This window comes from Carcharhinus amblyrhynchos, chromosome 18 (genome assembly GCF_965287045.1).
Source record: "Carcharhinus amblyrhynchos chromosome 18, sCarAmb.v2.hapA, whole genome shotgun sequence".
NCBI lineage: Eukaryota > Metazoa > Chordata > Chondrichthyes > Carcharhiniformes > Carcharhinidae > Carcharhinus > Carcharhinus amblyrhynchos.
This window is the reverse complement of record NC_137341.1, coordinates 48,608,293-48,633,300: the sequence shown is the minus strand read 5'-3', so window position 1 is coordinate 48,633,300 and position 25,008 is coordinate 48,608,293. Positions and strand designations below refer to the sequence as shown.

Sequence of the window (25,008 nt, the reverse complement as noted above, 5' to 3'; positions counted from 1 at the left end):
AAGGTAAATATGTGGGGCTACAGGAATAGGGGCTGAGTGGTATTGTAGTCGGTGCAGGCTCGATGGGCCAAATGGCCTCCTGCTGCACTGTAGGGATTCTATGATTCCAACCAGAATGTCTTTTGGACTGTGGGAGGAAACCAGAGCACGCGGAGGAAGCCACACAGATATGGGGAAAATGTGTAGACTCCTCACAGGCAGTGACCCAAGCCGGAAAGTGAAACTGGGTCCCTGGCACTGTGAGGCAGCAATGCTAACCACTGTGCTGCCCATTTATTGGGAATTAAAGGGACATGGGAAAAAGGTGGACAAGTGGAATGAAGATGTACAGATCTGCCATGATCTAACTGAATGCAGGAACAGGTGTAAGGGGCTGGATAGGGTCTGTTCCCATTTCTATGTTGCTTCTATTGATGCTCAGTGGACTGAAGCTGATTTGAATAACTATTGGAATCAGCTGGTCACAGCCACTGAAATGATCTGAAGACAAAATAAGCGAAAACAAGAAACTTAAAACCAACAGGCCATGCATAGAACAATGTGATTTCTGCTTTGTTCCTCAAGCCAACTTCATTTCGGTTAGTGAGAGGCAGACAGTGAAAACTCAGCACCATTAAATTCAAACACCAGTGACAACTTTTAAATAAGGGCGGCATGGTGGCACAGTAGTTAGCACTGCTACCACACAGCACCAGGGACCTGGATTCAATTCCGGCCTGTGGAGTCTGCACATTCTCCCCATGGGTTTCCTCTGAGTGCTCTGGTTTCCTATCACCGTCCGAAGATGTGTGAGTTAGGTGGATTGACCATGGAAAATTGACTCTTAGTGTCAGGGGATTAGCTAGGATAAATATGTGGGAATACAGGGATAGGAACTGGGTGGGATTGTAATTGCTGCAGTCTCGATGGGCCAAATGACCTCTTTCTACACTATAAGGATTCTATGAAACTTTATCTTTCTATTATTTTGGCACTCACAGAATCCCCACATCAGGTCTCCTGAACTCTTTTTAAATAAGAAACCTCCAGTATAAAAAGGGGCTGAATGGCTCGTTTTTTTGCATCATTGTTCAAAGTGGACAACCTCCTCATCTCCACCCCCAACCTGCACCTACAGACTGGAATGGCCGAACCTTTCCCAACACACTTAGATTTCACATGCATCATCATTCAATTGCATTTACTTGTCACGAGCTCATCTCCTCTAATGTTTCCTTTCTGGAGGACAGCTCCCCAGGCACCCTTAATCCGAGGGGCCATTAGTCAGACATCACCCTTGAGAAGTTGCTGGCGGTCTAATGGGCTGGGGCATGATACCTGAGCCAAGTTCCAACATTCGTCTAACACATCATTTTGATAAGGAATCAGGAAGACTTGTCTCACTTCCTTATCGTTCAGTGGAGGGTGTTGATTATCGTTGGAACTGCACTCAGTCAGTAAATGGAGAGTATCCCATCACACTCCTGATTTGTGCTTCTAGCTGGTGGACAGGCTTTGGAGAGTTAGGAGTTGAGTTACTCCCTGTGGATTCCTAGCTTCTGAATGGCCTGCTTTTGTAGCCACGGAATGGGCCAGTTCAGTTTCTGGTCAATGGTAACCAATAGATCTTGATAATAGGGGATTAAGTGATGGTAATGCTATTAAATGTTAAGGATTCTCACTGGCTGAGGCAAATAGTATTAGACAACTTGGCACACGGCCTAGGGATCAAATGGATAGTCTTCCTGCTTTATGATTCAGACCTCTCCGGTTAATTAGGATGGGCTAGAGACGGAAGTGGGGCGCTAGTTAGATTTCCAGAGAGTCACCGGCCTGTTTTTAACGTTCATGTTACCATTTTGAAGAGAATTGAAATTCGCTGACAGTCAGTCCCCTGAGGTCATGTGTTTCACTGCTTTCCTGCTATTTTCTGATGCCACAAATGTTGGGCTTGATTTTCTGCCTGTTGGATTCATAATTAACTCAAGGCATGAATTAATAACTAGATCTGGCGGTGATGAGGTCGGCACATCGGCGGCTCTGTGAAGATCACGGGTTATACGGGCATCTGGCACCGTCTGCCAAGCAAAGGTCAAAGCGTCTCTCGCAACAAATGATCCATTAATCTCCACTGTTCAGCCGGGGGGTGGGTGGGCGGGGAGGAGAGGGATTGTAATCCATCCAGGCATAGCGGCGCCTCGGCTTTCCCAGTGACTCGACTCAGTTCAGTGGCTTGTCTTGGGTGCAATCATCAGTCGGCGAGCGCTGTTCAAACACAGCTTCCCAGGGCGTGGTGGTGCTGGCTGGGCAGTTTGCTGGAGTTTCTGGCTCGATGGTCGCTGTCCATGGTGCTGAACCAGCTCCGCTGTGTATGTGTGAGCGAGGCGCTGTCCGCGGTGCTGATCTCCGCGGTGCTGATCCACTCGCCGTTCAGGGAGGCTCTTGGCTGGCTTCCTTGCTGCTCCTCAGCCCTTGTGATTGGAATTTGGAAAATTTTCAGCCATATTCCGAGCTTTGTGGCGTGTCTGTGCTTCTCTGTGACCCTCCCCCTCAACTTACACAGCGACCGGAGAGGGACATCTCCAGGCAACCACCCCCTTCTCTCCACGCCCTCTCCGAACTCCTCTGGGCACTGGCCGCCTCCTCTTGAATTTATTGAAAGGTTGGCATGATTGCGGACTTCAGCAAGACTGGCACGGCGATCAGAATGATCCCAAATTGACTGGGAAGAGAGTCGAGCCCACCCCCCTCCCCCTGCCCCCCGAAGGGAACTGGGACAAACGGAAAACCGACTAGAGTGACCTGTGTCTGGAATCAGAATTTTTGATGAGCGTTTGAGCGTGGAAAGGGGCCTTGATACATTCAAGGCCTGTGAATATTTATATATGTCACCGCTCAGTTAAACTGAAACCGAGTCCTCGCCAAACTGACAGATTCAGAATTCGGTGAGATTTAAATTTTTTTTAGCCCCGCTTTATTATTCCTCTGGGCAATATTGTTCAGTAAATTCTAAGATTGTGATCGAGACGGTGCGTGAAAGAAAGATTAATTAGACAATTGGCAAGTAAAAAGAGAACAGATATTGAAAGATGAGAAGAAGATCTATGAATATACCGGGGCATTCATGCTGACGGGGCAAGAGATGATTATACTGTAAGGAGCTCGAGAAAGAGAGAGAGAGAGAAAGGGAGGGCGTACTCGGCTGGTTACTGAGAAATAATAACGTGCCAGTGTCTGTGAGTGAGTGAGTGAGTTAAGAGGAGATGCGTTGTGTAAACGTGAGACTGTGCGCTGGCCTATATACGAAGGAGAAATGGAAAGGGTCAGTTGAAAGAATGTGTCAGATACACAGAGGATTTCCAACAAAATAGAAGTGTACGTCTCACCGTGAAAGCCTACGTGGCAGCAACGTGTTCATATGCATCTGCGAAATGGTGTGCGACTTTATATGACTATATGCGTGAAATCACGTTTGCAATTGAAAATAAATGTTGTGTAGATGTCAGCGTTCAAGTGAAACACTCACAGTGTGCTGGTGTGTGCAGGAGTTCTGATTATTCTGGGTGTGTATGAGTCTGTGACTGTGTATGAGTTTGGGCGTCTGTAAGGTTCTGGGGCATGTGTGGATTTGGGAGGGTGTTTTGGTATGGGAATGTGCATGTAAGTATAGGCTAGACGAGGTATATAGGTCTGTGATTGTGTATGAATTTGGGAATATGTTTGAATCTGGACCTGTGTATGTATATCTGGGGATATATATAAATATAGTGATGTATATGAGTCTGGAGGTGTATATAAAACTAGGGGTGCATATATGCCTGGTCTATATGAGTCTTGGTGTATATGTGTCTGGGATGATTTGAGTGTTGGGTGTAAATGAATCTAATAGTATGTATGAGTGGAATGTATAAGAATCAAGGTTGTATATGAATCTTGGGTGTATATGAGTCTGGGTTTTCTTTATTCAGTCAGAGGATGTGAGTGTTGCTGGCAAGGTCAGCATTTATTGCCCATCCCTAATTGTCCTTGAGAAGGTGGTGGTGAGCTACTGTCTTGAACTGCTGCAGTCCATGTGCTGTTGGTACACCAATAGTGCTGTTAGGGAGGGAGTTCTAGGATTTTGACCCTGTGGCAGTGAAGGAATGGTGATGTATTTCCAAGTCAAGATGGAGAGTGGTTTTGAGGGGAACTTGCAGGTGGACTGCTGTTCCTACTATGCTTTCTGCACCCTCTCCTATCCTTCTCCAGTATGTACTCAATGAATGGTATACTTTGTCTGTATAGCACGCAGGAAACAATACCTTTCACTGCATACCAAGATATGTGACAATAATAAATCAAATCAAATCAAAATCATAGTTGTCTGCTGCTTTTGTCCTTCTAGATAGTTGCAGTCATGGGTAAGGTAGTTTATGGCCTAAGGAGCATTGTGAGTTTCTGCAGTGTAGTTTGTAGATGGTACACACTGCTGGCACTGTTCATCAGTGATGGAGGGAGTGAATGCTTGTGTAGTGGATGCCAATCAAATGGGCTGCTTTGTCTTGGATGGTGTTGAGTGTTTTGAGTGTTGTTGAAGCTGCACCCATTCAGCAAGTCGAGAGTATCCCATCGCACTCCTGACTTGCGCCTTCTAGCTGGTGGACCAGCTTTGGAGTGTTAGGAGTTGAGTTGCTCCCTGTGGATTCCTAGCTTCTGACTGACCTGCTTTCTTAGCCACAGACTGGAGCAGTTCAGTTTCTAGCCAATGGTAACCCCCAGAATATTGATTAAGTGATGGTTTTGCCATTAAATGTTTAGGGGTGATGGTTAAATTCTCTCTTGTTGGAGATGGTCATTTCCTGATACTTCTGTGGCATGAATGTTACTTGCCATTTGTCAGCCCAAGCCTGGATATTGTCCGGGTCTTGTGGCATTTAGACTTTGACTGCTTCAGTATCTGAGGAGTCATAAATGGTACTGAACATTGCGCAATCATCACATTCTCACATCCGACCTTATGATACGCGGAAGGTCATTGATGAAGCTGCTGAAGATCAGGCAAAGTCAGCATGGATTTATGTCAGCTTGACTAATCTATTGAAATATTTTGAGGATGTGATTAGTAGAGTTGACCAAGGGGAATCAGTGGATGTGATTTATTTAGATTTTCAGAAGGCTTTCAACAAGGTCTCACATAACAGATTGCTTTGTAAAATGGAATTGCAGGCAATATTTTGTATTGGATAGAAAACTGGTTAGCAGATAGGAAGCAAAAAGTTGGCATAAATGGAGGTTTTTCTGATTGGCAGTGAGTGACTAGTATGTTTCTGCAAGGATCTGTGCTGGGACCCCAACTGTTCACATTATATATGAATGATTTGGAAGATGGAACTGAATGTATTATCTCCACATTTGCAGATGATACAAAATTGGGTGGGCGGGTGAGCTGTGAAGAGGATGTAGAGATGCTTCAGCATGATTTGGACAGGCTGAGTGTGTGGGCATCTGCATGGCAGATGCAGTATAATGCGGGTTAATGCAAGGTTATCCACTTTGGGAGCAATAACAGGAAGGGAGACTATCACTTGAATGGGTGTAAATTGAGAGAACTGGGTACTCAACAAGACTTTGGAGTCCTCGTGCACTGAAAGTAAACGTGCAAGTACAGCAGGCAGTAAAGAAAGCAAATGGTTTGTTTGTCTTCATAGCAAGAGGATTTAAATATAGAGATAGGGATGTTTTGCTGCAATTGTATAGGGCATTTGTAAGACCACACCTGGAGTATAGTGTGCAGTTTTGATGTCCTTGCCTGAGGAAGGTTGTCCTTGCTATAGAGGGAGAACAGCGAAGGTTTATCAGGCTGATTCCTGGGATGGCAGGTCTGTCACATGAGAAGAGACTAAGTCGGTCACTGGAGTTTAGAAGAATGAGAGGGGATCTCATAGAAACTTATACAACAGAGTTAGAAAGGGTAGATTCAGAAAGAATGTTCCCAATGTTCAGAACTAGGAGTCATAGTTTGAGGATAAGGGGAAAACCTTTTAGAACTGAGGTGAGAAGAAATTTCTTCACCCAGCGGGTGGTGAATGTGTGGAATTCACTCCCACAGAGAGTAGTTGAGGCCAAAACATTGTGTGATTTCAAGAAGAAATTAGATATAGCTCTTGGGGCTAAAGGGATCAAAGGATATGGAAGGCAGGAGGGATCAGGATATTGAATTTGATGATCAGCTATGATTAAGGTGAATGGCGGAGCAGGCTCGAAAGTCCGAATGGCTTACTCCTGCTTCTAGTTTCTATGTTTCTATGGTTGGGCCTAGGACACTACCCTTAAGGAACTCATGCAGTAATGTCCTGCAATTGAGTTGATTGACCTCCAACAACCACAACCATCTTCCTTTGTGCCAGGTATGACTCCAACCAGCAGAGGGTTTCCCCCCCCCCCCCCACCCCGATCTCATTGACTCCAGTTATGTTCCGGTTCCATGATGCTACACTCAGTCAAATGCTGACAAGGGCAATGACCCTCACTGCACTTCTGAATTTAAGCTCTTTTGTCCATGTTTGAACAAGGCTATAATGAGGTCAGGAGCTGGGTGACCCTGGCAGAACCCAAACTGAACATCAGTGTGCAGGTTATTGCTAAGCTAGTGCTACTTGATAGTACTGTAGTTGACCCTTTCCATCATTTTACTGATAATTGAGAGTAGATTAATGGGGCAGTCATTGGTCATGCTGGAATTGTCCAGGTTTTTGTGTTTGGACATAATTGGGCAGTTTTTTTTACAATGAGAAGTAGATGCCAGTGTTGTGGCTCTACTGGAACAGCATGGCTCGGGGCACGGCAAGTTCTGGAGCACTGGTTCTCAATATTATTGCTGGAAAATTGGCAGAGCCCATGACCTTGGCAGTATCCAGTGCCTGCAATCATTTCTTGATATCATGTGGTTGAAGACTGGCATTTGTGATGCTGGGGGACTTCAGAGGAGGAAGAGAGGGATAATCCACTCAACATGTCTGTTTTAAGATTATTGCAAATGCTTCAGCCTGGTCTTTTTCACTAATGCGCTGGGCTCTTCCATCATTGAGGAAGGGTTATTTGTGGAACCTCCTCCTTTAGTAAATTGTAAAATAGTCCACCACCATTAATGACTGAATGTGGCAGAACTGCAGATCCATTGGTTGTGGGATCACGTAGCTCTATTTATTACTTGCTGTTTATGCTCCTTGCCACAAAAGTAGCCCTATGTTGTATATTCACTAGACTGACACTTTATTTCTAGGTATGCCTGTTTCTGCTCATGCATTGCTGTTCTCATTAAACCATCTTGAGATGTATAGGTATCTGGGAGTGTGTATGAGTGTAGGAGAGTATATGAGAGTCTGGAGTGTATATGGGTCTGGGATGTGTATATGAGCATAGAGATGTATATGAGTCTGAGGTCTACATGAGTCCAAAGTGTATATGAGTCTTGGGTGTAAATGAGTTTGGGATGTAAATGAGTTGTGTATGATATCTGGGTGTGCATATGAGTCAGGAATGTAAATGTGTCTGAGGTGTATATGAGTCAGAAGTGTAAATGGATCGGGGATGTGTATATGAGTCTGGGGGTGTATATGTTTGGGGTGTGTATCTGATTCTGGTGATGTATTAATGAATTTTAGGCTATGTATATGAGTTTGGAGGTGTGTATATGAATCTCGGGTGTAAATGAATTTGAGGTGGATTTGTGTTTGGGGTATGTATATGAGTATGGAAGTATATATAGCCTGATATGAATATGTGTCTGGAGGTGCGTATGAACCCAAGATGTATATAAGTCTATGGCGCAAATGAGTCTGGGATTGTACGTGAGATCTGAATGTGTATATGAGCTTTGGACTGTGTATATTAGTCTGGCAATGTGTATATGAGTGTGGGCGTATATGTGCCTGAGGTATATATGAGACAGGAGCTAAAATGAGTGTGTGGCTGTGGACAAAAGTCTGGGTGTGTGTGTATATATCTGGGATGAACATGAGTCTGGATGTGTATATGAATCTGGGGAATTTATCTCAGTCTGGAAGTTTATATGAGTCTCAGGGTTTGTAAATGAGACTGAGTGTACATATAAGTTTGGATGTGTATATAAGTCTGTGGTGTGTATGATATGAGTCTGGTGGTATGTATGAATCAAGGGTGTATATGAGTCGGTTACGTATGAGTCTCAGGTGGATGTAAGTCTGAAGGTATGTATATGAAACTAGGGGTATGTCAGTCAGTCTGGACACTATATGATCTCTGGTATATATGAGTCTTGGATGTATATGAGTCTTGGGGACTATTTGAGTCTGGGGGTGTATTTGAGTCCGGAGATGTATATGAGGCTAGGGTGTATTTAAGTCTGAGGAATATATGAGTCTGCGGATGTGTACATGAGCCTGAGGTGTATATGAGTCTATGGTGTAAATGAGAATGAGATATATATGAGTCTGGGGGTGTATTTGAGTCTGGTGGACTATATATGAATATATGGTGTATTTATGTGTCTGAAGAGTATGTGAGTCTGTGGGGTAAATGATTTTGTGGTGTAAATGAATTTGGGGGTGTATTTGAGCCTGGGGGAGTGTCTATGAGTCTGTGGTGTATATAAGGCCTCAGGTGCATATGAGTCTGTGGGTGTGTATATGAGTCTGAGTATTTCTGAGTCTTGGAGTGTATTTGAGTCTGAGGGAGTATATGCATCTGGTATGTATGACTGAGGTAAATGAATCTGGGTTGGATGTGGATCTGGCAAAGTATCTGCTTTTGGGATGCATAGGAGTCAGGTGCATATTAGTCTTGGGTATATATGAGTCAGAGGTGGTTTTTTAAAATTAATTTAAGGTGAGGCCAGTATTTATTACCCATCCCTAATTGCCCTTGAGAAGGTGGTGGTGACTTGTCTTCATGATCTGCTGCAGTCCATGTGGTGTAGGTACACCCACAGTGCCGTTATGGAGGGACTTCCAAGCTTTTAAGCTAGCAACAGTGAAGGAACGGCCAATATATTTCCAAGTCAGGATGGTGAGTGACTTGGAGGTGAACTTACAGATGATGGTGTTCCCATGTATCTGCTGCTCTTGTCTTAGATGGCAGTGATTGTGGTTTGGAAGTTACCGTCTAAGGAGCCTTCTGAGCTTCTGCAGTGTATCTATAGATGGTTTGCGCTGCTGCTACTGTAAGTCGGTGGTGGAGGGAGTGAATGTTTGTGGAAGGGATGCAAATGAATTGGTTGTTTTGTCCTGGATGGCGTTGAGCTTCTTGAATGTTGTTGGAGCTGCAATCATCCAGGCAAGTGGAGAGTATTCCATCACACTCCTGACTTGTGCCTTGTAGATAGGGGACAAAACTTAGGGGATTTTCTTTCTGCAGAATTCCTAGCCTCTGACCTGCTCTTCTGGTCATAATATTTATATGGCTGGTCCAGTTCAGTTTCTGGTTAATGGTAATGAGATATATATGAGTCTGGGGGTGTATTTGAGTCTGGTGAATTGTATATAAATATGTGGTGTATTTATGTGTCTGAACTGTATATGAGTCTGTGGGGAAATGAGTTTGTGGTGTATTTGACCCTGGGGGAGTGTATATGAGTCTGTGGTGTATATAAAGCCTCAGGTGCATATGAGTCTGTGGGTGTGTATATGAGTCTGAGAGTATTTCTGAGTCTTGGCGTGTATATGAGTCTGATAGTGGGAGATTTAGCCATTGAATGTCAGGGTGATGGTTAGATTCTCTCTTGAAGGAGTTGGTCATCGTCTGGCTCTTGCGTGGTGAAAATGTTACTTGCCACTTGTCAGCCTAAGCCTGGATATTGTCCAGGTCTTGCTGCATTTGGACATGGATTGATTCAGTATCTGAGGAACTGCGAATGATGCTGAACATTGTGTTGTCATCAGCGAACATCCCCACTTCAGACCTTCTGATGGAAAGAAGGTCATTGGTGAAGCAGCTGAAAATGATTGGGCTTAGGACACTACCTCGAGAAACTTCTACTGAAATGACTGGTCTCCAGTAACCACATCAATCTTCCCCTGTGTTTGGTGTGACTCCAACTAGTGGAGCTCTTTCCTCCAATCTCCCTTGACACCAGTTTTGCAAGGGCTCCTTGATGCCACACTCGGCCAAGTGCTTGAACCAAAGCTGTAATGAGATCAGGAGCTGAGTGACTCAAATTGATCATCTGTGAGCAGGTTATTGCTGAGTAAGTGCTGCTTGATAATGCTGTTGATGCCTGCTTCCATCGCTTTACTGATGACCGAGGGTAGGCTAATTGGGCGGTAATTGGCTTGGTTGGATTTGTCCTGCTTTTTGTGTACACAAATTACCTGGGCAATTTCCCACATTGCTGGGTAGATGCCAGTGTTACAGCTGTACTGGAACAACTTGGCTAGATGTGTGGCAAATTCTGGAACGCAAGTCTTCAGTACTATTGCTGGAATATTGTCAGAGCCCCTAGCCTTTGCAGGATCCAGTGCCTTCAGCTGTTTCTTGACATCATGTGGAGTGAATCGAGTTGACTGGAGACTGGTATCTGAGATTCTGGGGACCTCTGGAAGAGGCTGAGATAGATCATCCACTCGGCACTTCTGGCTGAAAATTGTTGCAAATGTTTCAGCCTTATCTTTTGCACTGATGTGCTGGGCTCCTCTATCATTGAGGATGGGGATATTTGTGGAGTTGTTTAAGTGTCCACCACCATTCACATGTGGCAGGAATGCGGAGCTTAGATCAAATCCATTGGTTTTGGGATTACTTAGCTCTGTCCAGCACTTGCTGTTTATGCTGTTTGGCACGCAAATAGTCCTGTGTTGTAGCTTAACCAGGTTGACACCTCATTTTTAGGTATGCTTGGTGCTGCTCCTGGCATGCCTTTCTGCACTCTTCACTGAACCTGGTTTGATGGTAATGGTAGAGTGGGGAATATGCTGGGGCTGTGAGGTTACAGATTGTGGTGAGTTACAATTCTGCTGCTGTTAATGACCTGCATTGCCTAATGGATACCCAGTTTTGAGTTGCTAGATCTGTTTGAAATCTATCCATTTAGCATGGTGGTAGTACCACCATGTTTATGAGTCTGGTGTGGCCACGGGTCTGAAATGTATATGATTCTGGTGTATATTAGTTTGGGACTGTGTATAAGTCTGGGGTTGTATTTGAACTTGAGTGCGTATATTAGTCTGGATGTACCCGGCAGCTGCCAGAGTGTGCCGGCTACGTATTTTCAGAGTAACTTCATTGCAGTGTTAATGTAAGCCTACCTGTGACATTAATATCTTTAAACTTTAAACTTATGAGTTTGGGATGTATGTGAATCAGGTGTATGAGTCTGGGAGTCTATATGAGTCAGGTATATATGAGCCTGGGAGTATATATATAAGCCTGGGGTTGTATATGAGCCTGGGTTGTGTATTCGTCAGGTATATATAAGTCTGGGGGATGCTCATGCACATGGGTTATATATGAGTCTGGGGATTAAATGAGATTGGGGTTGTGTAGGAATCTAGGCATATTTATAAGTTAGGTATGTTTGAACCTGAGGTTGTATCTGAGTCTGGGAGTGTAAATGAGTCCTTGGATGCACTTGAATCTGTGGGTGTATCTGACTCTGGAGTATTAATAAGTCTGTGGCTGTGTATATGAGTCTATATTTTGAGTGTACATGACTCTGGTGTTAGACATGAGTCTGGGGTTTTGATGAGTCTGTGAATGTATATATTTTTGAGTGTACATGAGTCTGGGTTGTATGTGAATCTGGGTGTGTATATATTTTTGAGTGGATATGAGACTGAGGGTGTGTACATACTTTTGAGTGTATATGAGATTGGACTGTATGTGTGGTTGCGGGTGCGTATATGTTTCAATGTATATGAGACTGGGTTGTATGTGAGTCTGGATGTGTATATATTTTGAGTGTATATGAGTCTGGGCTGTATGTGAGTCTGTGGGTGTATATATTCTGGAGTGTAAGTGAGTCTGGGGTGAATGTGACTGGGTGTGTATATATTTTTGAGTGTATATGAGTCTGGGTTGCATGTTGAGCCTATATAACTTTGTGTTGGGTGTATGTGAGTGCAAGTCTAAGGGGCTGTAATTGAATCTGAGTGAGAGTGTGCGAGTGCTCAGACTGAGTCACAGCCCCTCCGTCTCCAGAAAGCCGAGCGGTAAAAATATCCTCCAAACGGTTCAGTCTGACGTGGGGATCTGCAGCTTGGAGCCGATGGGCGGGGAAGAGGAAAAAGAGAGAGAGAGACCCACACGGCACCAAAAAAAAACACCGCAGTCCTGCCGCAGTCTTCCCGGATTTCATGTTCCAATGGATGCGATCGGTGGGGTGGGGGGAGTGGGGGAGAGGGGGGGGGGTCCCAGTGATCAGCAATAGGGGGATGTGTTTGGGACTGAACAGACAGTGAGGGAGGTGAGGGAGAAAGATCGAGAGATAGCGAGCAGATGGCAATTGCAGCTCTGAACACGCCCATTCAGAAGCTGGTGTGTGCTGAGCATCTGGATGGTTGACTGGGGTGTTGGGGGGGGGGCGTGGTGGGTGGGGGGAAGGGTGACTGACCCTTCCACAATGTCAACCACATTTGGAAACACGACTTCCCCTCTGCAGGGGGTGACACAAAGTTGCCACTCCCTTCACCCGGGACATTTATTTTCTCCCCCCCCGCCCCTTAATGTATCCAGCCCAGGCTGAAATGCTGTGTGCTTTTTGTGTGTCCCTTTTGTATAAAAAAAGAGCAACATCGAGAAGGGACACTGGGGAATAATTTAATCCATCAGATACTATCCCCCCCTCCCTTCACACGCCCTCCTCCCCCCTTTCCCCTGGGTGTAACCAAGTCACTGAACACTGAGTGAGTTGAATATGGTCAGGGTTAAGGCGATGGGCCCCCCCCCCTCTCCACTAATCATTCAATCACACTAACACTGATCTGTAGTGAATGCAATGTCTTGTAACTGAGCGCCGTAAAGTATTGTAAATAAGGATGTTTTTGGCACTTTGCAGAAGCGACATTTCTAATAATTACAATGGTTTATTTCAGAGTATTTATGAATGAAATATATTTCTGAAATTAAAATAAAAACACGGCAACGGGGGGGGGGGGGAGAGACTGCTTACAAATATAAAATAACACATAGCCAACATATTCTGTAAATAAATACAGGGAGGGAGATTAACAGAGGCGTTTGTTTGCTAAATATTACTTATTTTTCTTCCCAAATTCATCTCTTCATTCTTTGTAGATAAAGGATGCTGTACTATTGGTGGAGGTGATATAATAATTCTAGTTGCAGGAGTTCCATTGATAAAGTGGGTGTTTTGTAATTCAACACAACTCTTGGTGTGTCTGAGTATGTTGTTGGATTAGTGTGTGGGGTGGGGTGTTGAAGGGGAAGAGTCTGAACTCATTCCTGTTCCGCCCAGGGCTCCACTTATTCTCTGCCATCAGCACTTGTAGCGATGCCTCCTCGGATTATTTTTAGCTGCAGTATGGGAACTGTCAGCGCCTGGTGTCCCTGGGACTGGACACCGGAGCCGGCTCCAGGTGAGAGCGGCAAGCAAAACAAACTGCCTTCTCTCTCTGGCTTGGATAGAGGGAGAGGCTGGAGGGAGATGGAAGTTTACATGTCCGCAGGTCCATCACACAGAGGCTGTGGGGAGCAGGCGGAAGGCTGCAGGAGCAGAGAGATTGGACTGCTTTGTTTGTGTGTATGACAGAATCAGTGTGTTTGTTTGTGAGAATCAGTGTGTCTGTGTGAGAGGGAGTGTGAGGGTCTGTGTGAGAGAGAGGGTGTGTGTGTTTGTGTATGAGGGGTGTGTGTGTGTGAGTACGAGTGTGTGTGTGCAAGAGAGGGTGTGTGTGTGTGTGTGAGGGTGTGTGACTGTGTGGGTGGATGAGCGTGTGTGAGGGTGTGTTTGTAAGGGTGTATGTGTGAGGGTGTGTGCGACAGGGTGTGTGTATGTGAGGATGTATTTGTGTGTGAGGGTGTGTATGTGTGAGAGGGTGCATGTTTGTGTATATGAGAATGTGTGTCTGTACATGTGTATATGAGAGGATGTGTGTATGAGAGGGTATGAGTTTGTGTATGTGAGACTGAATGCATGTGACAGAGTTTGTATTTGTGTGTGTATGAGAGGATGTCTTTGTGAGTGAGTGTGTATCAGCATGTGAGTGAACATGTGAGTGACTGAGTGCATTTGTGTGTGTGTGTGTGTGAGCATGTTTGAGTTCATGTGCATTTGTGTATGTATGAGTGTGTTTGTGATGTTTATGTTAACGTCCCTGTGTTTAAACAGTCAGATGTAATGAAAGCAGCTCAAGCATCATGAAACTATAAAGAGGGAGAGAAGCCGGAGGGAGTGTGAGAATATTCTTTCCTAAATTCAGGCGGGATATCTTATGCAATCCTTTAATATTCTGAAATCAGTTGCATTGCACCAGTACTGATATCTTATTCAGACAATTTCCCCTGCCCCGGAAGTTCTTTAATTTCTTCCAAGGATATGTCCAGAATCAGGTAGGAAAGCTGTGAGGAGCCTCGTTAGAATGAGCGTGACTGAGGCCCATGAGAGTCACCTCTGAAACTGACTATGGGCCAATGCAGGAGGTACTTGATGAAGCTGTGAAACTAAATCCATCTTGTATTATCAGGGCCTGCCTTCCAGAATGTGAGATATCTGCTCAATAGGATTCCTCCCCCAAATTTGCCAATTCCCCCTCATGAGCCTTCAATTATGTTTCCCGCTCAGGGCTCTTGAGGGTCAGGAGGTGGGAGCAGGGGGGAGGGGTTGGGAGTGGGGGAAGAGGGGGAGCCAGGGGAGGGGTGGGAAGGGGACTGGGGTGTTGAGAAATCTGTTGTTTTACTTTGCTGCGGGGGGCTCTATCTGGATCCTTTGTCAAGCTGACCGATTTGAAACAAGTTCTGAACAGACCTCAGTTTGATTTGAGAATTAAGTTGGTATTGAATCACTTGCATTTCTTGGCTATATAAAGGGAAGGGGTTTTCACCCCCTGTTAGTGGGTAGGTAAAATATCAGCCATGATTGAATGGCGGAGCAGACTCGATGTGCCAAGTGGCCTAATTCTGCTCCTATGTCTTATAGGTACACCCCTATGTTTCTCCCTTAAATGTTGTCAGTCATACTGTCCCTCTAAAGTAGATTTGTCACTGGGAGTTTCCTGGAATTCTTGGGGAAGAACCTGATCTGAGATAGAGGTTTGCTGCCTTTCTCACAACATCTCATAGTATTGAGTTGAAGTGGTGGAGGCTGCCTCGCTAAATATTTTTAAGAAGCGGGTTGATGGGTTTTTGATAAGAGAAGGGATTAAGGGTTATGGGGAGAGGGCGGGAAAGTGGAACTGAGCCACGACAGATCAGCCATGATCTTATTGAATGGCGGGGCAGGCTCGAAGGGCTAGATGGCCTACTCCTGCTCCTATTTCTTATGTTCTTATGTTCTTAAATCAACTGAATGGCTTTCATGGAAGCTTTCTGCAAATCTGGAGCTTGTTCAGTGTGCGTTCTCAACAGATTTACATCATGTCTGTGCCTTTGGTCATTTTACAGTGAACATTTTTCTGAGTCGGTCATTGCTGTAACATAGATTGGAATTATGGTTGACTGATGTAAGTAGAAAGTGACAATTGCTACTGGCCCCTGGTTAGATTGGAACTAAATGCTGCCTAGCAACAAAAGAGAAGAAAATGTTTGGTTGAAGACATCAATGGGGAACCAATGCTATATTTTAAGATATGATTAATGGATTCTTTACACCAGATTGGAACTAGATTGAGTGACTTTGAAGAAGTGATGCATTTAAGCACCATCAGAGAAAAGCTGGAATTGAATAGCTGTAATACTGTCCCAGAACAGTGGGTATGTCATAATGGAGCAGAAGGGCTTGATCTTTTAATTGCAGAAGGTAATGGAGGCACGTAATGTACAACAGGTACTGTCCAGGCAATGGACATTCTAATGGAGACATGTAACCTACAGCACATACTGTACAGGCAATAGACTTACTAATGGAGATAGGTAATGTACAACAGAGACAGTACAGGCAGAAACTGAGATTTATCATCTGATCCACAAACATCCATGGGGATAGTCAATGAATTCCTAACATTAGATAAATCCTCCATCAAAATATTACACCACAAGTACTCACCATGGTAACAAGCCTATCTTTTACTTTTAAATGTAAGGTTGAAGCAATGTTACTTTCCCCTTGGAAATTTCTTCCTACAACATACTTTCTTTCCCTTCCTAGGCTGTGTGATATATTTTTCACTGCCTTATTATTTTCAGATTGACTATGTTTGTTTTTGTATCTTTGTTAGTGTTTGCCAGTATTGAACGCTTCCTTCTATAAAGTATTTCCTTTATGCCTGTATAGTTCCTCTGCAACTATTGTCCAGGAATTTGTTTTTGTCATGAAATTTCTCCTGCATGTCACACCAGGGTAAAACTGCATTCATAGAATCCTACAGTGCAGAAGGAGGCCATTTGGCCCATCAAATCTTCACCAACCACAATCCCATCCAGGCCCTATCCCATGATTCTGCTAATCCCCTGACACCAAAGGGCAATTTAGCATGGCCAATCCATCTTCACATCTTTGAACTGTGGGAGGAAATAAGAACATTTGGAGGAAACCCATGCAGTCACAGAGAACATGCAATGCCACACAGACAGTCACCCAAGTTTGGAATTGAACCCGGGGCCCTGGTGCTATGAGGCAGCAGTGCTAACCATTGTGCCACTGTACCACCCTCAGTCTCAGAAGTCTCAGAAGAGGCAACAATGAAACTTGCATTGCATTGTCACAAAAACCCTCTGATGTCCATTAGAAAGGAAATCTGCCCTCCTTACCCAGCGTGGTCTACATGTGACTCTAGATCCTCAGCAATGTGGTTGTTTTTTGATTTGATTTGATTTATTATTGTCACATGGATTAGTTTACAGCGAAAAGTATTATTTCTTGCATGTTATGCAGACAAAGCATGCCGTTCATAGAGAAGAAAAGGAGAAAGTGTAGAATGTAATGTTACAGTCACTGCTAGGGTGCAGAAAAAGATGAACTTAATGTGAGGTAGGTCCATTCAAAAATCTGATGGCAGCAGAGAAGAAGCTGTTCTTGAGTCGGTTGGTACGAGACCTCAGATTTTTGTATCTTTTTCCTGATGGAAGAAGGTGGAAGAGAGAGGTGGGATGCATGGGTCCTTAACTATGCTGGCTGCTTTGCTGAGGCAGCGGGAAGTCTCGACAGAATCAATGGATGGGAGGCTGGTTTGTGTGATGGACTGGTTGACTCTTAACTGAGGGATTGCTCAGTCCAAGAGCAACTAGGGATGAGATACATGTGCTGGCCTGACAGCTACAGATACATCTCATTCAAGAATAAAAGACAAAATCGGTATAAAATTGTGTAATCCACTGCTGGATGAACAAGCTTCAACATTCAAACATTGTTACCTGCAAAGGATCATTATTGTGCATGGATGATAACTGGTTAATAATTTTTGTTTGCTGCCTAGAGGTTTCAAAACCCACATATTGCCGTAGTTTATTCATTACCGTGAAAGAAGGCATTTCTCCAATGAAAGAGCAAATCATCCTTCAACCATACTGATATGCCAATGGGAAATACATACATGAGTCAAAAGGATAAATGAAAATTAAACTTCCTTAAACCCTGTACATGGCAATCAGAATTGAGACTAAACTAATCCAGATGTGATTGTGAGTTGGGCTCTTGCTTTGTCAGATCAAAAACAGAACTGATATGTAGCCCAAAGCATTCTGATGTTAATTTTTAACCAGAATGTTACATTTTCCCTCTTATTTCCTTGAATTCTGCATAGAGTCATAGAATCCTACAGTGCAGAGAGTGACCATTCAGCCCATAGAGTCTGCACCGACTACAATCCCACCCAGGCTCTATCCCTGTAACCCATGCATTTACCCTAGCTAGTCCCCCTGCCACTAAGGGAGAATTTAGCCTGGACAATCCACCTAACTCACACATCTTTGGACTGTGGGAGGAAACTGGAGCATCTGGAGGAAACCCACGCAGACACGGGGAGAATGTTCAAACTCCACATAGACAGCGACCCAAGTGGGAATCGAACCCAGGTCGCTGGCGCTGTGAAGCAACAGTGCTAACCACTGTGCAGTCTTCTTGTGATTTTCCTTCACGATGACAAAAAGGCAAAGTTATTACCATATTTTCCGAAAGAGTCAGTGTCAGAAATTCCTGTTCGGCCTGCCACGAAAATTGTAGCGGGTGGGACAGGACTGTGCAAAGGTCTGTTGAACACGGGTGGGATTTTCCAGTCGGGGTTGAGCGCGGCTGGAAAATCCTGCCCTCTGTTTGTCACCAGATCCGTCCTGTGATTCTTTTTAAATTCATTAATGGGACGTGGGTGTCGCTGGCCAGATCAGCATTCATTGCCCATCCCTAGTCGCCTTTGAGGAGATGGTGGGGAGCTGCCTACTTGAACCGCTGGCTCATCTTAACAAGTCTGTACTTGTGTCACTGGGACCATTTCAGTCCGCAATCTACATGTGCTACTCCCAGATTGCTGAAAAATTCATCATGTAACATGCACAGAAATGTACTTTCGCCACATTAGGTATTTAACAAGAAAAGGCACCAGTAAGAGACAAATCGACCTTGGACAGGCCAGTAATAACGAATGACACCCTGACATTCTCCCCTATCTCACAAGGGTGGTGCGGTGGCACAGTGGTTAGCACTGCTACGTCACAGTGCCAGGGACCTGGGTTTGATACCCGGCTTGGGTCACAGTCTGTGTGGAATTTGCACATTCTCCACGTGCCTGCGAGGGTTTCCACCAGGTACTCCGGTTTCTTCCCACATTCTGAAAGATATGACGGTTAGGTGCATTGACTCGAACAGTTGCATGAGTGCGGTAGAATCATAGAAACTCTACAGTGCAGAAAGAGGCCATTTGGCCCATCGAGTCTGCACCGACCACAATCTTACCCAGGCCCTACCCCAATATCCCTCCGTATTTAACCACTAATCCCTCTAACCTACACATCACAGAACACTAAAGGGCAATTTTAGCATGGCCAATCAAGCACATCTTTGGACTGTGGGAGGACACTGGAGCACCCGGAGGAAACCCACACAGACACGAGGAGAATGTGCAAACTCCACATAGTGACCCAAGCTGGGAATTGAGCCGATGTCCCTGGTGCTGTGCAGCAGCAATGCTAACCACTATGCTAACCTGCTGCCCAGGTGACCTAGGGGAGTTTCACAGTGACTTCATTGCAGTCTTAATGTAAGTCTTACTTGTGACTAATAAATAAACTTAACTTTTATCTCACATAGGCGGCACAGTAGCACAGTGATTAGCACTGCTGCTTCACAGTGCCAGGGGCCTGGGTTCAATTCCTGGCTTGGGTCACTGTCTGTGTGGTGCTTGTCCGTTCTCCCTGTGTCTGCGTGGGTTTTGTCTGCAGTGCTCCAGTTTCCTCCCACAGTCTGAAAGACATGCTGGTTAGGTGCTAAATTCTCCCTCACTGTACCTGAACAGGTGCCTAGGGTGTGGCGTCTAGGAGATTTTCACAGTAACTTCATTGCAGTGTTAATGTAAGCCTAATTATGGCACTAATACATAATCTTTAAATCTTTGATCTTTAAACATTTGATCCTTCAATAGGATCAAATGGCACTCATTTTCCTCCCTCCCAACAGGGAAAAAAAATCAAATTTAAATTAAGAGTGTATTTGGGAGGAGGAGGGAACAAAAGATCATAACCCCTCTCTTCTTAACCCTGGTGCTATCACCTCAATTCCACTCATGGATTTCACTTGTACTATGCAACTTAACTAATTTGAAAATCACAATTTATATTCCGTGAGGAAAAGTTATGTGAGGAAACGTTTATGATATAAAGATTTAAGGTAAGCCGATTAATAGTAATTGTCTTTGTGCCCCAATTTCTTGAGGCTCCCACCAAGGTGTAGAATGTCACTCGTGGAGGGCACAATTTGGAAAGTCTGTCCCAAGCTCTCTGCTGTCATCCTGCTGTGCAAGCCAGCTTGTGATCTGAATGATAAATTAGCGCTGGGTTTGAGCCTGATTAGAACACATTATTCATTTTCAGTTGGGCTCAAACATTTGTAGCCTTGGGTAAATGTTTGACCCTGGCACGTGTATCACTTTATCCATAGGCACATGAGGCGTTCTCGAATCTGGTTCACTTAAGTAAGTTATCTTCTTTAAAGGACATTTCGTTTGAGTGTTTTTCAGTGGTGTAGTTATAAATCGATGTTGCTTCAGTTTGCTCTGAAAGTTGGTTGGTTTTTCCGGGCGGTTGACAAGTTTTGTATTTTAGTACAATGCTTTCCTTCAATATTTTTATTGCCATTTTAAATAGCATCATACAAAGTGATGAGCATGACAATGTGTGTGTGATTGTGTGTGTATGTGTGTGCCTGTGTGTGCGTGTCTGTGTGTCTGTGCAGGTGTCTGTGTGCGTATATCTGTGTGTGTGTATATATGTGTGTGCATGTGTCTGCATTGCATGTCTGTGTGTGTGAATGTGTGTGTGTGTGTGAGTGTACATGTGAGTGTGTTTGTAAGTGAGTGTGTGTACGTAGGGGTGAGGGGTTGCTTTCTCACAGTATCGTACCGGTGAATGGCTAACAAAAACAGCCACCAGTGTTCTGGGACTCGCATTAATTGAACTTTTTTATACATACTTGGACATGGAAGTAGATTTAATCATAACTTTAAAAGGGATTTATACAAATGATTTGGTTGTGAACGGTTAGTAAGTTTGTGGATGATACTAAATGAGGAGGAAGAAGGTTATCAAAAATTACAGAGGGATCTTAATCAGTTAGGGAAGTGGGTCGAGGATTGGCTAATGGATTTCAATACAGATCAGTGTGAGATGTTGCATTTTGGAACCAGGCTAGGATTTTTACAGTAAATGGTAGGGCCCTGGGGAGTGTTGAGGAACAGAGGAACCTAGGAGTACAAGTACATTGTTGAAAGCGGTGTCACAGGTAAACTGAGTGATGAAGAAGGCATTTAGCACACAGGCCTTCATCAGTCAGGGCACTGAGTTGGGAGATTATGTTAAAGTTGTGTAAGTTGTTGGTGAGGCCGCACTGGGAGTATTGTGTCCAGTTTTGGTTGCCCTGTTATAGGAAAGATATTGATAAACTGGACAGGGTGCAGAGAAGGTTTACCAGGATGCTGCCAGGACCACTGAGCCTGAGTTACAGGGAGCGGTTGGCCAGGCTAGGACTTTATTCCTGGGAATGTAGGAGAATGAGGGATGGCCTTATTGAGGTGCATAAAATCATGAGGCGCAGAAATAGGATGAACACACAGCCTTTTCCCAGTGAAAGGAATCGAAGACATAGGTTTAAGGTGAGAGGGGGAAGATTTAAAAGGGACCTGAGGGGCAACTTCTTCATGCAGAGGTGGTGCGCGTATGGAATGAGCTGCTAGAGAAAGTGTTTGAAGCAGGTACAATAGCAACATTTAAACAGCATTTGGATGGGAAAGGATTAGAGGGATATGGGCCAAACACGGCAATTGGGATTAGCAAGGAGGGCACTATGGTTGGCATGGACTAGTTGGGCCGAGACGCCCGTTTGCATGTTGTATTGCTCTGTGGCTCGGTGACTTTATGCACTTGAAAAGAATCACAAAATGCCAGGCTATGGGAAAAGATTGGGACTGAATGGATAGCTCTTTCAAAGAGCCAGCACGGGCACATCGGGCAGATTGGCCTCAACATGTACTGTTTGAATCTACAGTTGTATGACAAAGGAGGCCTGTCTTTTGGCCACTTTTACTTCACCAGACAGACTGTCGCAGAGAGGTACCATCTGCTACTGAAAGACAATAGCTGGAACTGGAAGCTTTTCCACATCAAAGTGAAGGCTACACTAACGCGTGTGGACTCCATGCTATCACATCTGCATCTCAGGGGACATCTGCACCACATAAGGCAGCCTATAATAGAGTACACTGATATCAAGCGGGTGACACAATGTCAGACTTATATTTGTGTGAGGCTGTACTGTCACCACTTTGTCAGGGCAGGGAGGCATCAGCTGGAGAAGGTGCAGAGCTTTCAGCGTTCCCTTCAGTGTGAAGTGCCAGGGATGGTATTATGTGGGCATCTGAGCTCCTCGTCACAATCACATTGTCAATATGGCAATGTCAGGTTATGTTCAACTGATATCTGACCACAGAAGCGTAACGAAGCATAACAATGCTACTGTTATATATATGACATAAGGTGACTGGCATTGTGTTATGTATAAAGCAATGGTGATTGGTATTATATGTGTGTGTACGTTCTCTATATATATTATGTATATATATAGAATCCGATATATCCCAATAATGCAGAGGGAAGCCATTTGGCCCATTGAGTCTGCACTGACAACAATTCCACCCAGGCCCTGTCTCAGTAACTCCATGTATTTACCTTGCTAATGTCTCTGACATTAAGGGGCAATTTAGCATGGCCAATCCACCTAACATCTTTGGAATGTGTGAGGAAACCACAGCACCTGGAAGAAACTCATACAGACAGTAAACCAAGCTGGGAATTGAACCTGGGTCCCTGGCACTGTGAGGCAACAGTGCTAACCACTGTGCCACCGTGCCACCCTGTATAAGGCAGTAGGTATCTGGGTGTGTTAAATGATTGTTGCTAAAAAACTTGAGTTCGTTCACACCTTGTTTCCCATATGAAATCCTACACCAATCGCCTCCACTCATCACCTTATGCTGACATTAGATCCCAGATCACCAACGTCTACAGTTTAAAGATTTTACCCTTGTGTTTAACCTTCTTCATGGTGCCACATCTCAATATCTCTGTACAACCATATTCCGAGCTGAAGTTGGCAATTTATTAAATGTAATTCATGCTAAATGTGCCAGAAGTCTCTGGCTCCAAGACTGAAACCCTTAGGCTCAGGTTGAGAATAGTACGCATGACAAAAACACAGAAATTAGCCCCCTTTTCTTTTGAGAAACAAACTCTTAAGCTCTGAAGAGATTTTGTTTAATATACAGGAATATATAGTACTCCTCCATGTTGAACACCACTTGTTGTGAAGGTGAAAAGGGTACAGAATGTACTCTGGGTGGGGACTTCAGTATCCATCTCTGAGCAGCTCAGTAACATCACTAAACACCAAGCTGACCGAGTCCTAATGGACATAACTGTTCAACTGGGTCTGTGGCAGGCGGTGAGGGAGCTAACAAGAGGGAAAAACATACTTGACCTCACCTTCACCAACCTACCTGCCACAGATGTATCTGTCTATTACAGTATTGGTTAGACCATAAGACGTAAGAGCAGAATTAGGTCACTTGGCCCATCGTGTCTGCTCCATCATTCAATCATGGCTGATATTTTTCTCATCCCCATTCTTCTGTCTTTTCCCCATAACCCCTGATCCCCTTATTCATCAAGAACCTATCTATCTCTGTCTTAAAGACACTCAATGACCTGATCTCCACAGCCTTCTGTGGCAAAGAGTTCCACTCTCTGGCTGAAAAAGTTCCTTCTCAGCTCTGTTCTAAAGGATCGCCCCTTTAGCCTGAGGTTGGACCGCACAGTCCTTGTGGAGGTGAGGTCTCACCTTCACATTGAGGATACTCTCCATTGTTACTGTGGCTCCACACCGTGCTGAATGGGACAGACTTCAAACAGATCTAGCAACTCAAGACTGGGCATCCATGTGGCACTGTGGGCCATTGGCAGCAGCAGAATTATATTCAACCACAATCGGTAACCTCATGGCCTGGTATATCCCCCATCCTACCGTTACCACCAAGCCAGGCGGTTCAATGAAAGATGCACAAAAGGATGCCATGAACAGTGCCAGGCATTCCAAAACATAAGGGGTCAACTTGATGAAGCTACAGCACAGAATTACTTGCTTGCCAAACAGCCCAAGCTTGGATATTGCCAAAGTCTTGCTGTATTTGGCCATGGGCTGCTTCAGTATCTAGGGAGCTGAACATTGTGCAATCATCCATGAACATCCCTATTTCTGATCTTGTGATGGAAAGAAGGTCATTGATCATAGAATCATGGGATCCCTACAGTGCAGAAGGAGGCCATTTGGCCCATTGTGTCTGCACTGACCACAATCCCACCCAGGCCCTATCCCCGTAACCCCACATATTTACCCCGTTAATCCCTTGACACTAGGGTCATTTTCGCATGGCCAAGCAACCTAACCTGCACATCTTTGGACTGTGGGAGGAAACTAGAGCACCTGGAGGGAACCCATGAGGACACGGGGAGAATGTGTAAACTCCATGTGGACAGTCACCCAAGGCTGAAATTGAACCTGGGTCCCTGGTGCTGTGAAACAGCAGTGCTAACCATTGTGACACCGTACCTCCAGGGACCCAGGTCAATGAAGCAGCTGAGGATGGTTGGGCTGAGAATACTACACTGAGGAGCTCCTGCAGTGATGTCCTGGAATTGAAATGTCCTGGAATTGGGTCCCTCAAGATCTCCAATATCACAGATGCCTTTAGTCAATTCAATTCACTCCATGTGATATTAAGAAATGGCAGAATGCACTGGATATTGTAAAGGCTAGTGATCCTGGCAATGTTACTGAAGATATGCTCCAGAACTTGCTGCACCCCTAGCCAAGCTGTTCCAGTACAGCTACAACACTACATCTAGCTGTCAATTGGAAAACTGCCCAGGTATGTCCTTCACACAGCAAGCAGGACAAATCCAACCTGGTCAAACCCAACTGCCCCATCAATCCACTCTCGATCATGAGTAGAGTGATGGAGGGGATGATCGGCAGTGCTATTAAGCAGCATTTACTGAACAATAATCTCCTCGCTGATATTCACCTTGGCTTTCACCGGGGCCATTTAGCATATAGAACATAGAACACTACAGCACAAACAGGCCCTTTGGCCCACAAGTTGCACCGATCACATCCATACCTACCAGGCCATAGAACTATCTGTAACT

General features: G+C 44.7%; 1 protein-coding gene across 3 annotated transcripts in view; it reads left to right on the top strand.

Annotated features, from left to right (window-relative positions):
- Nucleotides 1-25,008, top strand: part of fbxl16 (F-box and leucine-rich repeat protein 16) — a 166,968-nt gene that overhangs the window by 3,391 nt on the left and 138,569 nt on the right. The window contains exon 1 of one of the 3 annotated variants that reach the window (XM_080206151.1): nucleotides 2,588-2,924. The exons of the other annotated variants lie outside the window; for them this stretch is intronic. The gene's annotated coding sequence lies outside the window, so the exon portion shown is untranslated. Of the gene's footprint in view, nucleotides 1-2,587; nucleotides 2,925-25,008 lie in introns of those variants that run through there. 3 annotated transcript variants of the gene reach the window in all.